This window comes from Triticum aestivum, chromosome 2B (assembly GCF_018294505.1).
Source record: "Triticum aestivum cultivar Chinese Spring chromosome 2B, IWGSC CS RefSeq v2.1, whole genome shotgun sequence".
Classification (NCBI taxonomy): Eukaryota; Viridiplantae; Streptophyta; class Magnoliopsida; order Poales; family Poaceae; genus Triticum; species Triticum aestivum.
The window spans coordinates 319,365,274-319,392,920 of NC_057798.1; positions in this window are offsets into that span (position 1 = coordinate 319,365,274).

Below are 27,647 nucleotides of genomic sequence, written 5' to 3' on the forward strand. Positions count from 1 at the left end.
TTTGCAAGCATTCAACTCAAAAGAGAAGACAGGTTAATATGGGCTCTGAATTAAATAAACAATCATGCATATGAGAGCCACTAAACATTTTCAATATGGTCTTCTCGACCCCCAAAGAAAAGAAAAGAAAATAAAACTATTTACACGGGAAAGCTCCCAACAAGTAAGAATAAGAACTACAAATCTTTTTGGGTTTTCATTTTAATTTATACTACCAACATGGAAATTAAACTAACTAATTTTTTTGGTTTTTCTTAAGATTTATCCAACACACAAGAAGAAAACTAGAAAAAGAAATTTAAACTAGCATGTATAATACAATGAAAAAGTATGAGCACCGACGACTAGTGTGTGAACATGAATGTAAAGTCGGTGAGAAATACGCACTCCCCCAAGCTTAGGCTTTTGGCCTAAGTTGGTCTAATACCAAGGACCGCCTGGCTGATATCCATAGTTGTAGTTGGGGTTGTACTGAGATGCAGCAGCAACCGCCTCCTGAGATGTGGCATGTTGGCGAGCTGCCTCCGCTCTCCCCTCGTGTTCAGCTGCTTCCTCTCTGGTAACAACATATCTTCCTTTTTCCTGATAATCAAAAAGGAGAGGAGCAGGAAGAGTAACATGGACGACCTTGCGTCTGTTATAGATTAGTCGATAATGGAGGAATTGTTCATTCCTCCTAAGAAAATGATGGTTGACCATAGCGTCATAATCTAAATAAGCAGGAGGTATCATCACATCACCCTGTCGTGGGGCTATACCAAGATAATTAGCCATAGGGGTTGCATAAATTCCTCCAAATAAATCTCCAGCTCTACCATTGTTCTGCAACCTGCGTGCAACTATTGCCCCCAAGTTACAACCTTTATAACCTAACACAGCACTCTTGAGGACACAGAGATCGGAGACACACATATGACATGCTTCGTCCTTACCGTTAATGCATCTACCACTGAAGAGAGCAAAATAATGTATAGCAGGAAAATGAATGCTCCCTATAGTAGCTTGTGCTATGTCCCTGGATTCTCCCACAGTAATACTAGCAAGGAAATCTCTAAATTCAGATTTGTGAGGATCATTAATACTACCCCACTGCGGAAGTTTGCAAGCAGTTGTAAAATCCTCTAAGTCCATGGTATAAGATGTATCATAAATATCAAATAGGACACTAGGAGAATTACGCGTACAGTTATATTTAAACCTCCGCACAAAGGAATCAGTCAATTGATAGTGCTGGGGACACTTATCTTGTAAGAAGTCCTCTAGCTCAGCATTACGCACATACGCGTCAAATTCCTCCTTAAAGTCTTCTTCGACCATAAAATAATCGGATGGCCACTCACAAGCTCGTACATTCGCGTCCCTCGGTAATTCAACATCTTGCTCACGTATATCAATCCTGGGCCCTTTCTTTACCGAGGAACCACCTTGGTACATTCTCCTAGACATATTTCTTTTTCTAAAAAAATTCTGAAATTTTAGTAACTTCAAAATAAAAGTGAATAAAACTAAACAAGATTGGTAGCAACTACTCCTACAAGTGCCTAGAGCCTATATCATGCATTAGAATTGCTTGGGACCTCATAAATTCAACATGCAAGCTTAAGAACATGGTCACCTATGCAGCAAAAATTTGAAATGAATAAAGCACTTAGAACAAAAACTAATTGGACCAATGGAGAAGTCACATACCGAGCAACAATCTCCCAAAGCAGTTTTGTGAATGGAGCTTTGAGCAAGGAGATCGAAAATCGCAGCAAAATGAGCTAGAACTCGTGCTTGAGCTGGATGGGGATTTTTTTGGAAGAAGATGGAGTGTGTGGGTGCTGGCATAAGTGGAGGGGGCCCACCAGGGGCCCACGAGACAGGGGGCATGCCCAGGGGGGAGGGCGCGCCCTCCACTCTCGTGGCCTAGTGCCTGCCCGTCCTGCAGTGATTTCAGTGCCTAAAATCCTCAAATATTCCATAAAAATCATACTAAATTTGCCGGGCATTTGGAGCACTTTTTTTTGGGATATTTTTTAATGCATGGATAATTCAGAAAACTGACAGATAATACTATTTTTCTTTATTTATTCTAAATAACGAAAAGTAAAAAGTGGGTACAGAAGGTTGTGCCTTCTAGTTTCATCCATCTCATGATCATCAAAATGAATCCACTAACAAGGTTGATCAAGTCTTGTTAACAAATTCATTTCGAATAACACAGAACCGAAGAAATTTCGAATAACACTAAGTTACCTCAACGGGGATATGAAAATCCCCAATAATAAGAATATCATACTTTTTCTTGACAGTAGGGAGAGGAAATTCAAATCCTCCAATAATGATAGTTGGAACTTTTCCAATAGAATTGATGCTATGAACTTGAGATTGTTTCCTCCAAAAGTGTACCATATGCTCATTACCATTAACATGAAAAGTGACATTGCCTTTGTTGCAATCAATAACAGCCCCTGTAGTGTTCAAAAAGGGTCTACCAAGGATAATCGACATACTATCATCCTCGGGAATATCAAGAATAAAAAAGTCTGTTAAGATAGTGACATTTGCAACCACAACAAGCACATCCTCACAAATACCGACAGGTATAGCACTTGATTTATCAGCCATTTGCAAAGATATTTCAGTAGGTGTCAACTTATTCAATTCAAGTCTACGATATAAAGAGAGAGGCATAACACTAACACCGGCTCCAAGATCACATAAAGCAGTTCTAACATAATTTCTTTTAATGGAGCATGGTATAGTTGGTACACCCGTATCTCCAAGTTTCTTTGGTATTCCACCCTTAATAGTATAATTAGCAAGCATGGTGGAAATTTCAGCTTCCGGTATCTTTCTTTTATTTGTGATGATATCCTTCAAATACTTAGCATAAGGATTTACTTTGAGCATATCAGTTAAGCGCATACGTAAGAAGATAGGTCTAATCATTTCAGCAATGCGCTCAAAATCCTCATCATCCTTTGTCTTGGATGATTTAGGAGGAAAGGGCATGGGTTTCTGAACCCATGGTTCTCTTTCTCTACTGTGCTTCCTAGCAACAAAATCTCTCTTATCATAACATTGATTCTTTGATTGTGGGTTATCAAGATCAATAGCAGGTTCAATTTCTACATCATTGTTTTTGCTATGTTGACCATCAGCATGAAAATTATCATTGACATTATCACTAGGTTCATGCTCATCACCTGATTGTGTTTCAGCATCAGAGATAGAAATATCATTGGGATTCTAAGGTGTGTCTATAGTAGGTTCACTAGAAGCATGCAAAGTCCTATCTTTTTCTTTTTATTATTTTTAGAAGAACTAGGTGCCTCTAAATTATTTCTCTGAGAATCTTGCTCGATTCTCTTAGGGTGGCCTTCAGGATACAAAGGTTCCTTAGTCATTCTACCAGTTCTAGTAGCCACTCTAACAGCAAAGTCATTTTTATTGTTTAATTCATCAAGCAAATCATTTTGAGCTTTAAGTACTTGCTCAGCTTGAGTAGCAACCATAGAAGTATATTCGCTAATGAGTTTGAGTTCACCTTTAACTCTAGCCATATTATCGCTCAAGCGTCCTATCTCGAAAGCATTATTCTTTAACTCTCTACCAACATAAGCATTAAAACTTTCTTGTCTAGCCATAAAGTCATCAAATTCATCTAAGCATGGGCTATGAAATTTAGTAGAGGGGATTTCAACTTTATCATATCTATAGAGAGAATTTACCTTTACTACCTGTGTCGGGTTATCAAGACAATGTGGTTCTTAAACAGGTGGTATATTAAGACCATGTATTTCTTCAATAGGGTGTAAATTCTTAACATCTTCAGCTTTAATACCTTTTTCTTTCATTGATTTCTTTGCCATTTGCATATCATCAGGACTGAGAAATAAAACACCTCTCTTCTTCGGAGTGGGTTTAGGAATAGGCTCAGGAGTTGGCTTAATTGGTTTAGGAATTGCCTCCGGAATCGGCTCAGGAAGAGTCTAATTATTTTCATTACTCAACATATTATTCAATAGTAATTCAGCCTCGTCGACTGTTCTTGCCCTGAAAACACAACCAGCACAACTATCCAAGTAGTCCTTTGAAGCATGGGTTAGTCCATTATAAAAGATATCAAGTATTTCATTTTTCTTGAGAGGATGATCAGGCAAAGCATTAATTAATCGGAGAAGCCTCCCCCAAGCTTGTGGGAGACTCTCTTCTTTGATTTGCACAAAATTATATATTTCCCACAAGGCAGGTTGTTTCTTATGAGCAGGGAAATATTTAGTAGAGAAGTAATAAATCATATCCTGGGGACTATGCACACAACCAGGAGCAAGAGAATTATACCAACTCTTAGCATCACCCTTTAATGAGAATGGAAATATCGTAAGGATATAAAAATAGTAAGATTTATCATCATGAGTAAACAGGGTGGCTATGTCATTCAACTTGGTAAGATGTGCCACAACAGTTTCAGATTCAAGGCCATAAAAAGGATCAGATTCAACTAAAGTAATAATTTCAGGATCAACAGAGAATTCATAATCCTTATCAGTAACACAGATAGGTGAAGTAGCAAAAGCAGGGTCAGGTTTCATTCTAGCATTAAGAGACTGCTGCTTCCATTTAGCTAATAATTTCTTAAGATCATATCTATCATTGCAAGCAAAGATAGCTCTAGCAGCTTCTTCATTCATAAAATAACCCTCGGGAACAACAGGCAATTCATAATCACTGGGAGAATTTTCATCATCACTATCATCAATAATAGCATCTTCAATAATTTCGTTCCCCCTAACTCTAGCAAGTTGTTCATCAAGAAATTCACCTAATGGCGAAGTAGTATCACGCACAGAAGTAGTTTCAGCATAAGTATCATGCATAGCAGAAGTGGCATCATCAACAACATGCGACATATCAAAATTCATAGCAATAGCAGGTTTAGGTGACGCAAGCTTACTCAAAACAGAAGGAGAATCTAGTGCAGAGCTAGATGGCAGTTCCTTACCTCCCCTCATAGTTGAGGGATAGATCGTAGTTTTCGCGTCTTTCAAGTTCTTCATAGTGATCAACAGATATAAATCCCAAGTGACTCAGAGAATAGAGCTATGCTCCCCGGCAACGGCGCCAGAAATTAGTCTTGATAACCCACAAGTGTAGGGATCGCAACAGCTTTCGAGGGTAAAGTATTTGACCCAAATTTATTGATTCGACACAAGGGGAGCCAAAGAATATTCTTGAGGATTAGCAGTTGAGTTGTCAATTCAACCACACCTGGATAACTTAGTATCTGCAGCAAAGTAGTATGATAATAAAGGTAACGGTAGCAAAAGTAGTATTTTTGGGTTTTCTAGTGATTGTAACAATAACAACGGAAAAGTAAATAAGCGAAACACCAGATGTGAAAAGCTCATAGGAAATGGATCAGTGATGGATAATTATGCCGGATGCGATTCCTCATGTAATAGCTATAACATAGGGTGACACAGAACTAGCTCCAGTTCATCAACGTAATATAGGCATGTATTCCGTAGATAGTCCTATGTGCTTATGGAAAAGAACTTGCATGACATCTTTTGTTCTACCCTCCCGTGGCAGCGGGGTCCTAGCGGAAACTAAGGGATATTAAGGCCTCCTTTTAATAGAGAACCGAAACAAAGCATTAGCACATAGTGAATACATGAACTCCTCAAACTATGGTCATCACCGAGAAGTATCCCGATCATTTTCACTTCGGGGTTGTCGGATCATAACACATAATAGGTGACTATATACTTGCAAGATAGGATCAAGAACACACATATATTCATGAAAACATAATAGGTTCAGATCTGAAATCATGGCACTCAGGCCCTAGTGACAAGCATTAAGCATAGCAAAGTCATAGCAACATCAATCTCAAAACATAGTGGATACTAGGGATCAAACCCTAACAAAACTAACTTGATTACATGGTAAATGTCATCCAACCCATAGCCGTCCAGCAAGCCTACGATGGAATTACTCACGCACGGCGGTGAGCATCATGAAATTGGTGATGGAGGATGGTTGATGATGACGACGGCGACGAATCCCCCTCTCCGAAGACCCAAACGGACTCCTGATCGGCCCTCCCGAGTGAGATTAGGGCTTGGCAGTGGCTCTGTATCGTAAAACGCGATGAAACTTTCTCTCTGATTTTTTTCTCCACGAGATGGAATATATGTAGTTGGAGTTGAGGTCGGCGGAGCCTCAGGGGGGCCACAAGATATGGGGGCGCGCACAGGGGGGAGGGCGCGCCCCCACCCTCGTGGACAGGGTGTGGGCCCCCTCGTCTTAATTCTTTCTCTAGTATTTCTTATATTTTCCAAAAAGTGCCTTCGTGGATTTTCTGGACATTCCGAGAACTTTTTCTTTCTACACATAAAACAACATCATGGCAGTCCGGGTTAGTTTCTTTCAAATCATGCAAGTTAGAGTCCAAAACAAGGGCAAAAGTGTTTGGAAAAGTAGATATGTTGGAGACATATCAGCCCTCTTCTCGGTAGCAGGTGCAGGTGCCTTGACGGCAGATGCTGCATCCGCCTCTCGATAGAGCTGATCGGCATAGACGAGTTCATCCTTCCTATCGCAATTGACCGTGATGATGCTCATCGGGCCAGGCATCTTCAACTTGTTGTATGTGTAGTGTGACGCCACCATAAACTTGGCCAGCGCAGGGCGGCCAAGGATCCTGTTGTATGGTAACGGGATCTCAGCGACATCGAAAATGATCCTCTCCGTCCTGTAGTTGAGGTCGCCACCAAATGTAACTGGTAGCGTGACCTTTCCCTTGGGCTGGCTCGTCCTCGGATTGATCCCTTGGAACGTGCCCGTCTCCTCGAGGTCTTCATCGGGGATCTGCAACCTCTTGACCATGTTGGGCGAGATCAAGTTAAGGCCAACCCCACCGTCAACTAGCATATTCATCACCTTGATGTTGCGTATTATTGGAGATACCAACAATGACAAACACCTGACCGCAGTGGTGCGATCAGGGTGATCCTCGGCATCGAAAATGATAGGCGGGTGGGACCACCTCAACGGCTTCTGGGTGTCGACCATTGGTTCTGTTGCATTAATCTCACGCGTCTACTAGTTCAGTTGGCGGTGGGAAGAATTCAGCGAAGCACCTCCGTGGACACAAATGACTTCTGTCGCCTTTTGGAACTCATGCTCGGTGGATTCATCATCATCATCATGATCGTCATCCTCCTCTTTCTTGTCACAGCCTCGGGCATGCCTCTCTTGTTGCTTTTCCGTGTTGCCGCGTCCTCCTTGGCCGCCGCGCTTCTTGCCAGACCCTTCAGCACCTCCCTGGCCCTTCTCCTTGTGTCAGCCCTTTGCTTCTCCATCAGCATCTCCACTTGGCGGCAGTTCTGGAGGTCGTGGCCCTTGGTTCGGTGAATCTTGTAGTACTGCTTGTCGGAGCCCTCTGACTTGCCGGCAGCCGCCAAGGCCCAGCAGGTGTCACCCCGGCAACCTCCTTGCTGGGGTCATCAACCTTGGCCTTCTTGGCGGTGTCGGGGTCGCCGCATTCCTCACCGGCAAGCACAGTCTTTCCCTTGCGCTTCCTGTTATGCCCCTGACCTTTCCTTGCTGGGGCGACGACATCTTCGTCTTCTAAGTCACCTCCCACATAGGCGTCTTCGCCCGGGTACTTCCTTCCTTCCTCCGCTCGGGCACATCTGTCAGCCAGAACGTACAGTTCGGCAACATCTGCGACCTTGTTCATAGCCAAGTCTTCACGCATCTTTCGATTGCGCACGTTCTGGTGGAACGCACTGATAACGGCGGTGGGATGAACATCGGGGATGTTGTACTATACACGGCTAAACCTCTATATGTACTTGCGCAAGGATTCACCATCTCTCTGAGGGATCACGTGCAAGTCACTTGCCTCCCCAGGAGATGTGTGGCCGCCCGTGAAGGCACCAATAAACTCGTGGCACAGGTCGGACCAAGAAGCAATTGAATCTATCGGCTGATGCATCAACCATGACCTGACATTGGGCTTAAGTACCAACGGGAAATAGTTGGCAAGTCTCTTATCGTCTCGTCCTCTGGCAGCTTGCATCGCAATAGTGTAAACACTCAGGAACTCAGATGAGTGTGTCTTGTCGTCGTACTTCGCTGGGACATCTGGTTTGAATGTGCGGGTGTTGCGCCACTGGAACTGCCGCAGCTCGCGGGTGAATGCTGGACAAGTGATTGCATATGGCAAGTCGCTAGCATCCCCCAGCGCAGGCATGTACTCAGTGGGCCTAGCATGCCTATCTAGCTGGTGACGTGCCTCCCATTGCCGCTCGATAGTAGTCCGGGCATCCTCCTTGAGACGCTCTCGAAGAACTTGCCGTTGGTCACGGCGTGTCCGTGGGTCTGATGACGGTGTGGACACGTTCTCCCGGGCATCGCCCTGATGGGCCGATCGTGGCAGAGGGGAGTGCACCGTGGTTGCGGCATCCTCGACCCTTCCACTGCTTGCACGCGTCGGCTCGTCATTTCGGTGTCGTGAGGGGCTTGCTCCCCGGTGGCCATCCCTGTTGGCATGGCCAATAAGACTTTGGATAGCCACCCTCCACTCTTCTTGCTTCTCCAAGGCAGGATGAAAGTTGAGGAGCAGCTGCACTCGTGACAGTGCTTCCACTCGCATGGGTGGCCGCGACATGCGTGAGGAATGTGAGGAATTCGGACTTCTAACAATGTTATAAGGAGCCCCATCACAATTCCACGGCCACACGCTCTTTTCGCCTGGATCATGGCATGCATGTCGGCCCTGCGTGTCTTGAGAGTGACGCTGAGGGCTCTTGCCGTGGTGACGCCCGGGGTCCTCAACATCGCGGCGCGGTTCGTCGTGCACGAGCTGAGGAGACTATGGCACGCATGTTGCCGAGGTCGATCTTCTGCCCTTGGAGGTCCCTGCACCACCCGTAGGTGGCATAGCTCCACCCCTGGGCACGGCGGCGCGCCGACCTTCGTCATCACTGCGGACGACGCCGACAGCCTTGCTTCTTGTATCCGGATGGTGTGGACGATCTCGATCTCCTCCACCACTGGCGTCCGCCCCGTCGCCTGTTCGCACGGGTGCGGGCAGAGCGGCCCTGGACAGGCCGATCGCTGCAGTCGTCTTCTTCTTCGGCGCCATGGCGATGAAGAAACTGCTGCACCAGCTAACATACGAGATTCTCACAACTAGCGCCCCTACCTGGCGCGCCAAAGATGTCGGGGAAACTGATCACCTGTGCGGTCACAAGGATCCCTTCTATGTTCGACAGGGGGTTAGTTGCACGAAGAGCAGGTCGAGCCGTTAGCACACTTGGGATTTTTATCCAGGTCGGGCCACAGAGATGCGTAACACCCTAGTCCTCCTTTGTCTCGTTATATGTGTGATCTTGAGCCTTTGAACTAGCTACCATGTGTGCTTTGTTCAAAAGTCCGAGCCCTCTCTTTGTGCTCCTTGGGCCTCCTTTTATGCAGAAAGGGGTTGCCACAATGGCACATATGAGGTGGCAAGCTACAGTGATACGAGCTTATTGCTCGATCAGCATAGCACCAGCGCATTTAATGTGTTGCCTACGTCTCCTCGTGCTTTATTGGGGACGGCAACAGAGGCCACCACATCCTTCGCCGCTCCTCCTCGCCTCACCACGCGTCCGGGCCGACAAGGCATGCAGCGCCACGCTGGACAACCAGCTTTTGTGTTAGTGAAATGGTAGGCTTCCACGAAGATCTGCATGCCGCCACATAGGCTCCTGCTTAGCTGGCATGCCTATCGCCGTACTGGAGTGGTGGTGAAGTGGAGAAACCTTGCCGAGCGCGGGTCTGGCCGTGGCCCAGTGATTGTCCTCGGCAAAGCTTGTCGGGGGCCTTGGAGTCGTCCCGACAAGGGTCTTGTTGGGGGTCTTCATCTTCTGATCCCACGTGGATTCGTGGGTTGCCAATCTTCATGAGGAGCGACATGCTACCAGGCATGTGCTCTTCAACTCTTGGTCTTAACATTGTCGATGGTGTCAAATCTCTCAACCCCAAGGGTGGTGGCCCTGCTGGTCTATTCGCAAGCTGCCCCGGAAAGGAGCTTGCCGGGGGGGGGGGGCTTCGCAGGTCGCCTCGGCAAGGCTTGTTGCCGGGCGTGGCCCTGCTCGCCTCCTGCTGCCTGTTGCCTTCGGTGTCTGTTTTGATATTCTTTGTGTCTTCCTTGCCTCCTGCCATCCTCCTCTGCTTTGCCAAGCCCTGCTATAGGTGTGGCTGCGAATGTCCATGCACAAGTAAGGGGTATAGAAGTACCCACACTTTTGTACACCGACAACATATAAAGAATCATGCAACTATAACTTGACTTGATCAACTACCTTCTCGGTGTTGAAGCTCACAAGGTTCATCTGATCTTGCCAAGTCCTCTTGTGTCAAGAGTGGTTTGGAAGTAGTGTTAGGTGGCAAGGGAGCTTGTGAACTTGCCGCTAGCAGAGCTGGCAAACGAGTAACTCGTGTAGATGTTGGCACTATGTAAGAAGGTGCTGCAACCACTAGGGATGTCTTTGATTGTTTGGTGGCAACTTTTCATTTGTCTTTGGTATGTTTTGTAGCTGGTGTATCAAGGGATACTATGTTTGTAAATTTATCCGGTGGACTTCGACCTTCTATTGCACTATCAATACCAGCAGAATTTGCAGAGCTGTTCCGCTTCTGTTTTCGTGCCTCGCGAGTACTAACACCATCCCCTAACATTATGTGTCCCTTCCTCTCTTTTTTGCCATGTCAAGTCAAACCCACAAGAAAAAGGAACAAAAATTTAGTTCTTCAAAACTAATTCATGCGTGATACAGAGAATTGAACTTCGATGTTAGACAACCGTATGATAGGAGGATGTAATATGTACAAAAAATAGGACGACATGAGATTATCAGACCTATGATGTGTACACTAAGCAAAAGACATTTCAATAAATTAGAAGCAATGCAATGGAAGCTAGACACCATATGAAAGATGCTAAAAATATCACTCTACAAAGTTAATAGTGTCTCGTCATAAGTGGCATTTAAACAAATGTGAAGCAGTACGAGCAATAAATCATATGCAAGATGCAAACAATATCACACTACCAAGTTAAAGGTGTCTCGTCATAAGTGATTGATGCAGGATAGACATGATGTAATAGACAGATGTAGTATATGCAAAAAAGGAAGACATGCAATGTTCACATGTATAATGTGTAAACTAAGTAGATGCAATTTAATCAAATTAGAAGCAATACAAGCTAGCCAATTGATACGTCTCCAATGCATCTATAATTTTTTATTGTTTCATATTATTATATTATCAATCTTGGCTTTTCATAAACCTTATGCCCAGTTTCAGTTCTTGCTTTTTTTGCTTGCTTTTGGCTTTTCATAAAATCGGTACCAAACAAAGTCCAAACACGATAAAAATTTATGGTGATTCTTTATGGACCATAAGGGACCCTAGAAGGTTCGGGAGGAAGCCAAAAGACGTCCATCAAAGTGCAACTAATCCCCGGGTGGTTTTGGTAATTCATAACAATATCTCATTGATCTAAAATCCATTCAAGTTATTCAGGATGTTCGACGATTGGCATGGCAAGGACTAGTGATTGTGGACCCCACATTTTTGGTTAAGTGACCCAAGATCACATTGAGTCCATAGAAAGCCAATATTATTAAAAGGGGATGAGGTTCAAGTGCTTAGTGATAGTTCTCCAAAACCCTCAACCTCTTTCTCTATCCGAATATGTCCAAAACGCTACATTCCAACTCGGCCCTGCCAAAATTTCTCAATCTGGACACACCGAGTTCATCTGGACACTGCTCTACCAAACCCTAACTAATCAGAGTCACCGATAGGGTTCTCGGTCCCACTGGTTTGGCCTTACTAACCTTCTGTAACCAGTTGCAATTATTTCGGTCTCACCGAGTTTTACTATCGGTCCCACCGAGATGGCTTGCCAAACCTTTTGTAACTTGTTGCAGTTATTTTGTCTAACCGAGTTTTGCAATCGGTCCCACCGAGACAGCATGCCAACCTTTCTGTTGCCTTATTTCTTCACTTCAGTCCTACCGAGTTGATGCAATCGGTGCCACTAAAACGAGGTTTGCCCTAACCATTGCACATCGGTTCATCTGAGATGTTTCCGTCGGTCCCACCGAGATTGCTAACGTTCATATCTTTTACACAGGTCAGTGCCACTAAGTTGTCTGATTGGTGCCACCGAGTTGGGTTAAAAGTGTGTAACGGTTGGATTTTTTGTGGAGGCTATTTATACCCCTCCACCCCCTCTTACCAAGATAGAGAGAGCCATCAGAACATGCCTACACTTCCACTACTCATTTTCTGAGAGAGAACCACCTACTCATGTGTTGATATCAAGAGATTCCATTCCTACCATTTGAACCTTGATTTCTAGCCTCCCCCAAGTTGCTTTCCACTCAAATCCTTTTTCCACCATAGCCAAATCTGTGAGAGAGAGTTGAGTGTTCGGGAGACAACCATTTGAAGCACAGGAGCAAGGAGTTCATCATCAACACACCGTCTATTACCTTTTGGACAGTGGTGTCTCCTAGTGTGATTAGGTGTCGCTTGGGAGCCTCCGACATGATGAACCACGAAGTTTGCAAGGGCAAGGAGATCGCCTACTTTGTGAAGATTTACCCGAGCGAGGCCCCTGCACCCTCCCGCTCGCTCCGCCCCCAGCCATCCTAGGCTGGTGATGTGTCCCACGGCGCGCCTCCTCCTCCTCCTCTGCGCGGCGCCGACCCCGAGCCTAGGCGCGATGCGCACCCGCGTGACCTGCTATGTGGAGCACCGGCGCAGGATGATGCAAGTTGGCAGGTGGTTCAACGGCCGCAAGCAAACGCGCACGCGCTCCCAGCACCGCTGCCTCGGCACCAGCACCATGTGCCACCGGTGTAGCAGCACGCGGATGCCAAGATTGAGTTCCCACCATGTGCGTCGTGTCCGTGAGTACGATGGTCTGCCGCACCTTCACCCTGGAGTAGCGCCATGTCATCTGGCCCGGCAATTTCAAGCCAGACCTGCCTCCACGCTATGACGGCTCCCCGCGACCCTACGGAGTTCCTCCAGCTCTACGCGTTGAGTACTGAAGCGGCAAGCGGGACAAGAAGGTCATGGCGAACTGGTTCCCCATGGCCATCAAGGATGTCCCGCGCTCTTGGCTCCTGAACCTCCCGGAGGGGTCGATCTCCTCCTGGGATGAGCCTCGCAAGTGCTTCATCACCAACTTCCAGGGCACCCGTGTCAGCATTCCGGGAACCAGGGTACCCAAACTTTCCTACCTGCGGCCCACGTCGTGGCTCCATTGACGACCTGGTACGACCCATCTATAGCACCAACAAGAGAAGACCCTCGCAAGGGGCCATGCCTCACGAGGCGGACGACATCAAGACCTCCAGATGAAGCGGCCTCCCAGGCTGCCTCCTGAGGAGCAGTGATTTCTATGCAGGTGCTCAACCTCATGAGGTTGCGGTGATGCAAGCCATGACGGCCACGGCTAGGCGGGCGCCAGCGGGCGTAGAGCAGCATCTTTACTCTTTGGTTCTAAGGAGTCAAGCATAGGCGTGGGGTCCCGAGGAATTGCCCAAAGGTTTCCATACCCATGCAACAAGACCAAGATCGCCAGGACGGTAGGACGGATGTCATCGCCGAGCCCACCACAGCGTCATGACTAGAAGCTTTGAAGGAGAAGACTACCTTTTGTTAGGATAAGATGTACTACTAATCCCTGTTCAAATTGGCCACTATGGGATCCCTTCCCGCCTACATTTTGGGGGAAGAGGAGCAAGGCCACTATAAATATAGGCTAGACACCACCATAGTGAGGGACCGAACAATCGAATCCCCTCAGCCGACATCCACACTAGAGCAAACCTCCTGAGGTAGTTCTCCCCTTGTACTAGTTCATCCTCAGCCCCCCACGAGGCTAATCCACCACAAAGAAGGAGTAGCGTCTTACACCGCAAGGTGGCCCGAACCTGGGTAAATTGTCGTGTCCAGCTTCTTCGTTGTTCATCGAGCTAGGACGTGGTGGCGACATATGAGTTGGTTGGATAGGTTGAGTTCGTCACACAGGCCCAGAGTTCGAACCTCTCTTGGGTCTGCGGAGCCCTGAATCCGATATGTGGCGTGCCAGGTAGGGGCGTGTCGAAGCCTCTTCTCCACCATCTGCTTTGCTCTAGGTCTCTCATTCCGATGGCCGACGCCCCCCGTGTTTGTGCCGAGCGCCGGGCAGCTCTCACCGCCCGCGTCGCTCAGACGGCGCCCGCAGGCAATGGCCCCCCTCGCTGCTCCCCTTCTCATGCGGCCAACGTCGCCACCGGTTCTACAGCCCACGAGCAACAGGATTTGTCGATGCCACCTTCCATGCGGCATGATAGTCGCACCGCAACTCCGTCGCTCACCCCAGCTATTGCGTCATCTTCTCATGCTCATCGCAGGACGGCTAACGCACAAGTTGCGCTGCTCATGGTGTGTGAGCTTCTGCGCTATCGCCCACTGACGACCTCTACAAGAATTGGTTCGACCACATCACTGATCTTGTCAGCATAGCTGGAGAGGTCCCTACCCCGTCTCGCTCAGTACCTCACCCATCCCAAGCAGGCGAGGTGGCCCACGACATGCCTCCTCCAACTCCTTGACGCGATGTCGTCCCAGAGCCCCAGCGTGAAGCACCCCAGCACGATCCGCCGTGTAGGGTGCCCGTCGGTGTCAAAACCGGCGGATGTCGGGTAGGGGGTCCCGAACTGTGTGTCTAAGGCTAATGGTAACAGGAGGCAGGGGACACGATGTTTACCCAGGTTCGGGCCCTCTCGATGGAGGTAATACCCTACTTCCTGCTTGATTGATCTTAATGATATGAGTATTACAAGAGTTGAACTACCACGAGATCGTAGAGGCTAAACCCTAGAAGCTAGCCTATGATTATGATTGTCACTTGTCCTACGGACTAAACCCTCCAGTTTATATAGACACCGGAGGGGGCTAGGGTTACACAGAGTGGGTTATAGAGAAGGAGATCTACATATCCGAATTGCCAAGCTTGCCTTCCACGCAAAGGAGAGTCCCATCCGGACACGGGACGAAGTTTTCAATCTTGTATCTTCATAGTCCAACAGTCCGGCCAAAGTACATAGCCCGGCTATCCGAGGACCCCTTAATCCAGGACTCCCCCAGTAGCACCTGAACCAGGCTTCAATGACGATGAGTCCGGCGCGCAGATTGTCTTGGCATTACAAGGCGGGTTCTTCTCCAAATTCTCTAGAGTACCTGGTGTAACGAGCAGTGTCTGGCTTACCATTAATGTTTTACTCCTCGGCTTTTGTGCTTTAATAATGGCCATCTCCGCGTGTCGAGCGAATGGGAGAAGTCGGGGCATTTTTACATTTGCCACCCTGACCATGTAAGTAAATCGTCTATTTAAAGAGACGGTGATCCACAGATCCAAATCACACCCTCCTCCCCCATCGAGTATCCATCAGAGCGCGCCCGGAAGAAACCATCCCATCATGGCCGGCCATCGCGGCTCCTCCTCTCATTGCCGTAGAGCTAAGCCAGGCGATTGGGAGAAGTGTTCAGTCCCTCATAGCCGATTGGTGGAGCTATAGTGTCACGCCCAATATGCGATACTATCCTAAAGAGACTCGAAGGTCCCACTAAGGATAGAACCGCATATTGAAACGCTTTTGCAAGGTGGATATCATTACATCAACATTACATAATACATGGGGATACATACATAAGGCATACAATGCCACATGAATACAACAACACAACATACAAGAACAACATCCGACTACGGATGAATCATAAACAGAAACTCAAACAATATCCACCCTGCTAGCCCAGGCTGCCGACCTGGAACCTATCCCCTGATCGAAGAAGCAGAAGAAGAACTCAACGCAAGCAAGCATCACTCTTGCGTCATGATCATCGCATAACCTGTACCTGCAACTGTTGTTGTAGTAATCTGTGAGCCACGAGGACTCAACAATCCCATTACCATGGGTATCAAGACTAGCAAAGCTTAAAGGGAAAGGAAGGGGTAAAGTGGTGAGGCTGCAGCAGCGACTAAGCATGATATGGTGGCTAACATACGCAAATAAGAGCGAGAAGAGAACAAGCGGAACGGTCGTCAACTAGCAATGATCAAGAAGTGATCCTGAACTCCTACTTACGTCAAACATAACCCAGAAACCGTGTTCACTTCCCGGACTCCACCGAGAAGAGACCATCACGGCGACACACGCGGTTGATGCGTTTTAATTCGGATCTGGTGTCAAGTTATCTACAACCGGACATTAACAAATTCCCATCTGCCTATAACCGCAGGCACGGCTTTCGAAAGATTATACCCTGCAGGGGTGTCCCAACTTAGCCCATGATAAGCTCTCGCGATCAACGAAGGAATAGACCTTCTCCCAGGAAGACCCGATCAGACTCGGAATCCCGGTTTACAAGACATTTCGACAATGGTAAAACAAGACCAGCAAGACCGCCCGATGCGCCGACAATCCCGATAGGAGCTGCACATATCTCGTTCTCAGGGCAACACCGGATGAACACTACGTACAACTAAAACCAACCCTCAAGTTGCCCCGAGGTGGCGCTGCAAGTGGCTCTGGTTCGGACCAACACTTAGACAAGCACTGGCCCGGGGGGGCTAAAATAAAGATGACCCTTGGGTTAATTACTCCCAAGGGAAATATAGGTGGTGGTGAGGCAAATGGTAAAAGTCAATGTTGGGCCTTGCTGGAGGAGTTTTATTCAAAGCGAACTGTCAAGGGGGTCCCATAAATCACCCGACCGCGTAAGGAACGCAAAATCCGGGAACATAACACCGGTATGACGGAAACTAGGGCGGCAAGAGTGGAACAAAACACCAGGCAAAAGGCCGAGCCTTCCACCCTTTACCAAATATATAGATGCATTAATAATATAAGAGGTATTGTGATATCCCAACATAAACCCTGTCCACCATGGAGAAATCTTCAACTTCACCTCCAACTAGCAACGCTATAAGAGGGGCTGAGCAAAAGCGATAACATAGCCAAACAGTGCTTTGCATAGGAAAGGTGTCAAAGGTCAGAGGTTCATGGCAACATGGGATGGCTCGACAAACAGATGATAGGTAGCGCAGCAAAGCGATAGAACGAAGCAACTAGCATATCAATGATAGTAGTGAGATCCAGGGTAGCGGTCATCTTGCCTGAAATCCCGCTAGGAAGAAGAACGAGTCCATGAAGAAGACAAGCGGACGTGGTCGAACGAATCCTCACAACTCCGGAACGAAACCGAAGGCAACCCGGAAAGAAGCAAACAACATAGTAAACCAACAAGCATAAGCATGGCATGATGCACAAACAAGTATGATGCATGTCCGGTTTAATGAGGCATGGCATGGCAAAGTGCAACAAACAATACTACAAGTTAAGTGGAGCTCAATATGCAACGAGTTGCATATTGACGAAACACCACATCCATTATTTAGTTTGATCTCGGTTATGTACCAACAATATTAAATGTTATTAAACATGGCAAGAGGTGAAACATAATGAAACTACCTATCTAGGCAAGTTTAAATGAGGCCGGAAACAACAAACAACAATTCCGGAAAATCCCCATATGCAAATTATGGATTCGGTACTGTTCTGCCCTAAACACAATTTTAGAGTTGTTAAACAGCAACATAAAGTGGACCATGTTAATCTAGGCATTTTTCCACCCCATTTACATATAAAGTTTATTTAAAATGGAGCTACGGTTAATTAGTTATGAAATAAAGCATTTTAACATGGCATATTAGCAAATGATATGCAAAAAGCATGTTAAACAATTTTAACATAGATGAAAGTGGCATATTATTAATCTACACAATTTTCTGAGCATTTTACATATATAAAACATTTTAATCCGATGCACAGTTTGAGAGATATTAAATGCATGAAGCTTAGGGGGTTTTCTGCAAAACTGTAATTCACCGGATAAATAGCAAAATTCGCAGCGCCGGAAAAACACTATACTGGGCCGACTCTGGAGGCTGGCCCAACAGGAGGGAAAGGAGGCGCAGGGGGGTTTGCTCACCCTGGGCCTTGGGCCGGTTCGTAGAGGAAGCCGGCTGGGGAGGGCGGAGCTAGCTGGGCCGAGGCGAAGCCAGCCCAGGCGCGTGCGGTCGTGGCCTTGGCGCGGTCAACGCTCGAGCGGGCGCTCGTCCCCGCTCCCGAGCGGGACGAGGACATGGCGGCGGCGGGGCTTGACTCCGGCGACGGCTCGAGGTGACGGCGAGGCTCACGAGGTCGGGGACGGGTCGCAGGGGCCCGGATCTGGCGGCTCCCGGCCGGATCCGGTGAAGACGGTGCCGACGGCGAGCTGGTGGGCGAGGGCGGCGGATCCCTGGGGCAGAGAGGGAGCTCGTGAGGAGAGGAAGGAGAGAAAGGAAGGGGAATGGCGCGGGCGGTGACCTGGGAGATCCGACGGGACTCCAGCCGACGGGGTCGCGGACGGCGGGAGGCGGCGCTCCGGTGGTCTGCCGGCCAGCGCGGCGGCGAGGGAGATCGTGCCCTGCCCGATCCCGACGAGGGAGATGCGAGGCGGCGGGGAGCGAGCGCTCGGGCACGGCTGGGAGGCGCGCGGGCTGGCGGGGCCCGTTCGGCCCGGCGGCGGGCCGCGGATGGGCCTCGCGGCAGCGCGGGGAGAACAGGGGAACGTGGCCAGGCCACATGGCGGCCTGCGGTTTGCTGCGGGAGGCTGCACGGCGACGGCTGGCCAATGGGGCGCTGCCAAGTGGCACGGGTGAGGTGGAGGGCGCCGGAAAACAGGGAGGAGGTGGATGGATCTGTCTGGTGGCGTGGTTTACGAGGGGGATGCGGTGGCTGAGGGTAGGGGAAGGCTAGGGGCACCCAAAAATGGCAAGGGGGCTTCTTAAATAGGCAGGGGTCTAGGGTTTGAGGGTTTGGAGGGGTTTTTCGGGGCCTCAGATCGACATCGGACGGCTCCGGACAGAGGGGGGGAACTAGGTGGGCTAGTGGGCTGTGTGAGAGAGAGGCTTGGGCCGAGAGGAGAGAAGAGAAGTGCAGCCCGACGGCAGTTTCGGAGACTGAAACGTCCGACGATTAAACCGACTATATCGCGGTTATAAATATAACGGTTGGGCAGTCAAATGGACTCCGAATGCGACGAAACTTGGTAGGCGGCATGTCTACACTATAATAAGACCGCATGACAAGTTGCATCCCATTCCGAGAACATTTTTTATGCCACTTATAAAATAATATTTCGGAGGTGCCGCAGGCGCGTGCGAGTGTGTCTGGGCTCGGAACGGACAACGGAGAGAACCGGCGGAACACGAATGGATGCAAGTTTTATGAAAACATATGGATGCGATGCACATGATGCTATGAGATGATATGCATAACAAGAACAAAAAGCAAAACAACAGACAAAAACCCAACCACGAAGGAAGTATCATATAGCATCACCGAAAAAGGCAAGAGTCGGAGTTACGAATATGGAAAGTTGTATCCGGGGCGTTACAACACTCCACCACTATGAGAGGATCTCGTCCCGAGATCTAGGATGGCACCGGAGAGAAGCGGAAGAGGAAGAACAGAGGAAAAACTAAGTTGCTTCTTCAACAAACGAGTGAAACCACGAACCTTGAGAGGTTGAAAAGTTGAAAGAGAGAACACAACGGAGTTGAACACCATTGAGAGCACTGTGGTAGAGAATAGAAAGAAAGAACACCATGTGAACCTTGGAGGTTGCAAATCTATGAATGACGAGTACAATGGACAAGAAGGAATTGGAACCACTCTGGTTGAAACGAGATAAGAATGAATAAGAATGATATAATTTTGACAGCACTCCGACTCTAAATGGAAGAAATTGAACATGAACTTGAGAAGATGGGAAGATACTTGATGAAATCCAACAACACACTGCCTCCGGAAGTATTGAAAGAATGGCATAAAGGGTAAGAAGGATTTCAGACAGCACTCAGGTTGGCAAGAGAGGCAAAACATGACAAGATGAAAGAACTTGAATGAGAACACAACACTCCGGTTAAATGGATAAGCATGAAAAGAACATGGTCCTCACAATTCGAGATGATGAGTGAAGAGAGCAACATCAAAATGCCTCCGAAAGAAAGAATAGAAGATAGATTGTTGGGATAAAGGGGCGGAGTAGAAAATGACAATTTCTGCCGCAAATGAACTTGGAAAGCATCCTTGCAAAGAAGGTTTGAATGGAGTTGTTGGAAAACCAACAACGAAAAGAATAAGCTTGTAGTGGGCTTATGGAAAACATCCCAAAATTATGAGGTGACAACCGGCCACTAACGGAAACAATTGCTTGCTTGAGAACAATGAAGAGATGAAAAACCTCTTTCACTGAGAAGGATATGGAGAAAGCTTGGATCATTAATAAGCACCACAATAGCAACATTCCTTAAGGAAGGCTTTAGGTGAAATCTATACCAAGATAACTCGAAGAAGTTGATTGGTCGAAAAGATCTCTTGAACAAAGAGAAAATGATGGATTTAAAATACCTCATTCTTGACAACATATGAATCATGAAACATGAAGGAAATTGTCAAGAGTGACATAACACCACCTCAAAGGATAAGGTAGAAAGAATTGCACTTCGAAATGCAAGAAGAATAATACTTGAACGCCTCAAAACAAAACATGTGTTGAGCACCATGTTTATTTTTTGAGTATAGCTTGGAGGATCACAACTTCAAGAGAAATCTTGAAGAACAATTGAAGAATGAAAAGAATCCTTGATGAACCACCATGTTGAGACTCCATGAAGAACTCCGGTAATAAAAGAATGATCAAATGAAAGAGAAGTTGAAAACACAAGGTGAAGCCTTGCAATGATTTAGATGGAGCTTTGCGACGATATAACCAAGAAAACTTGGAACTCCGGAAAGAAAAGATGAAGCACCTCGAACCAAGAAATTACTTCATCATGAACAATCTCCGGAAGAAGGAATTATTCACTTGGATGAAACAATAATAAGAATTACGTTATGCCTATCCTTCACCAAATTAAATTGATGACAAGCAATGGATTTGGCATACTACTTATTCTCGTAGAAAGAATTAAGAGGGATATATCGTAAACTTGAGAAGGTATTCAATGAACCACCGGTGGAATTGAAGGAACGAATGGATTAAAATGATAACGAAGGAAGGGAAATCTTGAAGGAACCACCGTAAGAATTAAAAATGAACATAGCAAAGGCACAATTCACCGGGAAGAATTGGAAAACAAATGAAGATACCTGAGGGGATTTAAATACATGAGAACAAAGAAATCATGAACTGATTAGAGGGTATTTGAAAGATGCACCGGTAAGATTTGGAGAACGAGAGCTGAAAGCTGAGAATGAATAATTCTAAGATGATGGCCTATGGAGAATCAATCTGAAAAGACTCTTGAATTGCTCCGGATGGGTGAAAAGAATTTAAGAGAGCCATGAATCTTCAAGAGAAAGGACAATTTTTTGAGGAAACACTTCTTCGGTCTTCACATGTTGAGAATGATGACGAGAACCACCCTGAATTTTGGAGATACTCCGGGAGAATGAAAAGCGAAGGGGGTTGAGCCAACGATGAAAAGAATTTGAAAGATCTTGGAGAAAGACATAAGACTGATGATAATTCATTCTTACGTCAAACTTTGAAAGACTTTGGGAATGGCTCTGGGAAAATTAGAAGAGTTAGGTAAGATCCTGGGAAAAGACCTGTGGGTTAGGGCCCACTCAAAAGATACACCTTCGAAAAATTACTAGAAAGGGAAATTGCACCGGTTGAATTAAATGATTCAAAAGAGATAACAACCTCGAGATATCTTGAACAGATTAGGAATGATAACACGAAACTTTTGAGGTATCTTCAGCACACCGGAACAAATGGTAAGCGAGAGGTGAATGATCAAGAGATACACCGGCATGAGAAAAATATTTGAAACGAGGAAAGGATAAGATCGACACTGAAAGCTTGAATTGGATCCACCGGAAAAGAATACGAGGATGAAGATTGATGAACTTGAAACTGTTGAGCATCTTCACGAGGGATCATCGGATTAGAATATTGACGGGAAAAGAGTGAAGAGACTTGACATGAATAATGGATACTTGATTAAAATATATGAGTCCTTGCAGAAAAGGGTGGGAGGGTGGGGAAAAACAAAGACAACTTGGGATGAACGAACAAACACCATTGAGAAAACTTAGAATTGATCTTGCGGATGGGGAGAATGATGAGATCATTTCGAAGAGAAGCGCACCGGTTGGAAAAGGATTAACATGACAACCTCAATGATCAAAAAGGATTAGTTTTCACATAGCAATATGAGAACATCATTTAGGAAAGGTATGGATTCAACATTTGACTTTGAAGCAACTCGAATACCACAAATAAAACAAAACAAAGGATCTGGCTTGCAGAATAAGCCAGAAACAAACATATGATAGAGATTTACCCAATCTCATATCATGCATCTGTTGGAAAGATATTCTAGGAGCTACTGGAATTCCCACCTATAAACTCCCGAAACTTTCTGGTTATGCAATCTGGTGTTGGGGATACAGGGGAAGCAATATATCTCACCCAAACTAACAATACCTACATCCAAGCTGTATCCATCCGTCAACACATAACCAAGAAACCTTCGGAAATCGTGTACCTCAACCTTCGAAAAGCATCCGTTATACGAGCTATGGCAATACTCCCGAGCTCGCCCCAGTACTGGGTTATCGGGGTTATCTCACCAACAACTGCATAAAAGAGAATTTCGATGTCGGCAAAACTCAGGTATTCCAGAACTGCAACGATAAAATTATGACGACAACACCTCGGAGCTCAACTCCCCGGGACACTGCCACAACCCCTAAATGTCAGGAGGCACCAAGAACAATGTTCTCATCATAAGAATATCGGAACGATTCCAAGATACCCGCGTGATCCTAAAAAAATTTGAGAAAATTGAGGAGAGGAAAGATAAAACATCTACGTCAAGAGTCCTCACTAGAGCGACGAAGGGGGCTGAGGAGTAAAAAGAATCCTACTCTCCGATATATATAATCCTAAGACTCAAAATAGTTTTCTTCTAGACTCAACAACGGCCAACAATCAAGGGGGCTCCTATGGTCGGTCGAGGCTCTGATACCAACTTGTCACGCCCAATATGCGATACTATCCTAAAGAGACTCGAAGGTCCCACTAAGGATAGAACCGCATATTGAAACGCTTTTGCAAGGTGGATATCATTACATCAACATTACATAATAGATGGGGATACATACATAAGGCATACAATGCCACATGAATACAACAACACAACATACAAGAACAACATCCGACTACGGATGAATCATAAACAGAAACTCAAACAATATCCACCCTGCTAGCCCAGGCTGCCGACCTGGAACCTATCCCCTGATCGAAGAAGCAGAAGAAGAACTCAACGCAAGCAAGCATCACTCTCGCGTCATGATCATCGCATAACCTGTACCTGCAACTGTTGTTGTAGTAATCTGTGAGCCACGAGGACTCAGCAATCCCATTACCATGGGTATCAAGACTAGCAAAGCTTAAAGGGAAAGGAAGGGGTAAAGTGGTGAGGCTGCAGCAGCGACTAAGCATGATATGGTGGCTAACATACGCAAATGAGAGCGAGAAGAGTAACAAAGGAACGGTCGTCAACTAGCAATGATCAAGAAGTGATCCTGAACTCCTACTTACGTCAAACATAACCCAGAAACCGTGTTCACTTCCCGGACTCCACCGAGAAGAGACCATCACGGCTGACACACGCGGTTGATGCGTTTTAATTCGGATCTGGTGTCAAGTTATCTACAACCGGACATTAACAAATTCCCATCTGCCAATAACCGCAGGCACGGCTTTCGAAAGATTATACCCTGCAGGGGTGTCCCAACTTAGCCCATGATAAGCTCTCGCGATCAACGAAGGAATAGACCTTCTCCCAGGAAGACCCGATCAGACTCGGAATCCCGGTTTACAAGACATTTCGACAATGGTAAAACAAAACCAGCAAGACCGCCCGATGCGCCGACAATCCCGATAGGAGCTGCACATATCTCGTTCTCAGGGCAACACCGGATGAACACTACGTACAACTAAAACCAACCCTCAAGTTGCCCCGAGGTGGCGCTGCAAGTGGCTCTGGTTCGGACCAACACTTAGACAAGCACTGGCCCGGGGGGGCTATAATAAAGATGACCCTCGGGTTAATTACTCCCAAGGGAAATATAGGTGGTGGTGAGGCAAATGGTAAAAGTCAATGTTGGGCCTTGCTGGAGGAGTTTTATTCAAAGCGAACTGTCAAGGGGGTCCCATAAATCACCCGACCGCGTAAGGAACGCAAACTCCGGGAACATAACACCGGTATGACGGAAACTAGGGCGGCAAGAGTGGAACAAAACACCAGGCAAAAGGCCGAGCCTTCCACCCTTTACCAAATATATAGATGCATTAATAAAATAAGAGATATTGTGATATCCCAACATAAACCCTGTCCACCATGGAGAAATCTTCAACTTCACCTCCAACTAGCAACGCTATAAGAGGGGCTGAGCAAAAGCGGTAACATAGCCAAACAGTGGTTTGCATAGGAAAGGTGTCAAAGGTCAGAGGTTCATGGCAACATGGGATGGCTCGACAAACAGATGATAGGTAGCGCAGCAAAGCGATAGAACGAAGCAACTAGCATAGCAATGATAGTAGTGAGATCCAGGGTAGCGGTCATCTTGCCTGAAATCCCGCTAGGAAGAAGAACGAGTCCATGAAGAAGACAAGCGGACGTGGTCGAACGAATCCTCACAACTCCGGAACGAAACCGAAGGCAACCCGGAAAGAAACAAACAACATAGTAAACCAACAAGCATAAGCATGGCATGATGCACAAACAAGTATGATGCATGTCCGGTTTAATGAGGCATGGCATGGCAAAGTGCAACAAACAATACTACAAGTTAAGTGGAGCTCAATATGCAACGAGTTGCATATTGACGAAACACCACATCCATTATTTAGTTTGATCTCGGTTATGTATCCAGCAATATTAAATGTTATTAAACATGGCAAGAGGTGAAACATAATGAAACTACCTATCTAGGCAAGTTTAAATGAGGCCGGAAACAACAAACAACAATTCCGGAAAATCCCCATATGCAAATTATGGATTCGGTACTGTTCTGCCCTAAACACAATTTTAGAGTTGTTAAACAGCAACATAAAGTGGACCATGTTAATCTAGGCATTTTTCCACCCCATTTACATATAAAGTTTATTTAAAATGGAGCTACGGTTAATTAGTTATGAAATAAAGCATTTTAACATGGCATACATGCAAATGATATGCAAACAGCATGTTAAACAATTTTAACATAGATGAAAGTGGCATATTATTAGTCTACACAATTTTCTGAGCATTTTACATATATAAAACATTTTAAACCGATGCATAGTTTGAGAGATATTAAATGCATGAAGCTTAGGGGGTTTTCTGCAAAACTGCAATTCACCGGATAAATAGCAAAATTCACAGCGCCGGAAAAACACTATGCTGGGCCGACTCTGGAGGCTGGCCCAACAGGAGGGAAAGGAGGCGCGGGGGGGTTTGCTCACCCTGGGCCTTGGGTCGGTTCGGAGAGGAAGCCGGCTGGGGAGGGCCGAGCTAGCTGGGCCGAGGCGAAGCCGGCCCAGGCGCGTGCGGTCGTGGCCTTGGCGCGGTCAACGCTCGAGCGGGTGCTCGTCCCCGCTCCCGAGCGGGACGAGGACATGGCGGTGGTGGGGCTTGACTCCGGCGACGGCTCGAGGCGACGGCGAGGCTCACGAGGTCGGGGACGGGTCGCAGGGGCCCGGATCTAGCGGCTCCTGGCCGGATCCGGTGAAGACAGTGCCGACGGCGAGCTGGTGGGAGAGGGCGGCAGATCCCTGGGGCAGAGAGGGAGCTCGTGAGGAGAGGAAGGAGAGAAAGGAAGGGGAATGGCGCGGGCGGTGACCTGGGAGATCCGACGGGACTCCAGCCGACGGGGTCGCGGACGGCGGGAGGCGGCGCTCCGGTGGTCTGCCGGCCAGCGCGGGGCGAGGGAGATCGGGCCCTGCCCGATCCCGACGAGGGAGATGCGAGGTGGCGGGGAGCGAGCGCTCGGGCGCGGCTGGGAGGCGCGCGGGCTGGCGGGGCCCGTTCGGCCCGGCGGCGGGCCGCGGATGGGCCTCGCGGCAGCGCGAGGAGAACAGGGGAACGTGGCCAGGCCACATGGCGGCCTGCGGTTTGCTGCGGGAGGCTGCACGGCGACAGCTGGCCAATGGGGCGCTGCCAAGTGGCACGGGTGAGGTGGAGGGCGTCGGAAAACAGGGAGGAGGTGGATGGATCTGGCTGGTGGCGCGGTTTACGAGGGGGATGCGGCAGCTGAGGGTAGGGGAAGGCTAGGGGCACCAAAAAATGGCAAGGGGGGCTTGTTAAATAGGCAGGGGTCTAGGGTTTGAGGGTTTGGAGGGGTTTTTCGGGGCCTCAGATCGACATCGGACGGCTCCGGACAGAGGGGGGAACTAGGTGGGCTAGTGGGCTGTGTGAGAGAGAGGCTTGGGCCGAGAGAAGAGAAGAGAAGTGCAGCCCGACGGCAGTTTCAGAGACCGAAACATCTGATGATTAAACCGACTATATCGCGGTTATAAATATAACGGTTGGGCAGTCAAACGGACTCCGAATGCGACGAAACTTGGCAGGCGGCATGTCTACACTATAATAAGACCGCATGACAAGTTGCATCCCATTCCGAGAATATTTTTTATGCCACTTATAAAATAATATTTCGGAGGTGCCGCGGGCGCGTGCGAGTGTGTGTGGGCTCGGAACGGACAACGGAGAGAACCGGCGGAACACGAATGGATGCAAGTTTTATGAAAACATATGGATGCGATGCACATGATGCTATGAGATGAGATGCATAACAAGAACAAAAAGCAAAACAATAGACAAAAACCCAACCACGAAGGAAGTATCATATAGCATCACCGAAAAAGGCAAGAGTCGGAGTTACGAATATGGAAAGTTGTATCCAGGGCGTTACATGTAGACCAAGGTGTTCCTCCCGCCTGCGTACATGGTCCTCGTCCGAGCCGGACTAGCCACTTATAATGGCGGGACGTAAGCAAAGAGTTTGCCCAACCCGTCCAAGGGGGAGTGAGTATGCCTTGTCCCTTACTTGCTGAGGGGACTTGGATTTCCAATCCATCCGTTCCTCCGCGGGCTCCTAGAGTTCTTTGGCCTCCAACTGCATAACTTCACTCCGCCTCCATTTTACACATCGCGGGCTATGTTGCCTTCTATGAGCTATTTTTGGGTTGCGAAGCTCATTTCAAGCTATGGAAGAGGCTATACTGCCTCGTACCCCGCACTCAGGAGGGGTCGATATATCAAGTGGGCAGAGCCGAAATATGGCGCATCGCCGGGACCGGATACCTGTCCGGTACTTCGAAGAAGACGCCCGAAGACTGGCCTTCGGAGTGGTTTTATATGGAGGACATCCATCTTCTGGATCCTATTCGGATGGGCCTTCCCGAGTTTGTAAATGGACCGTTGA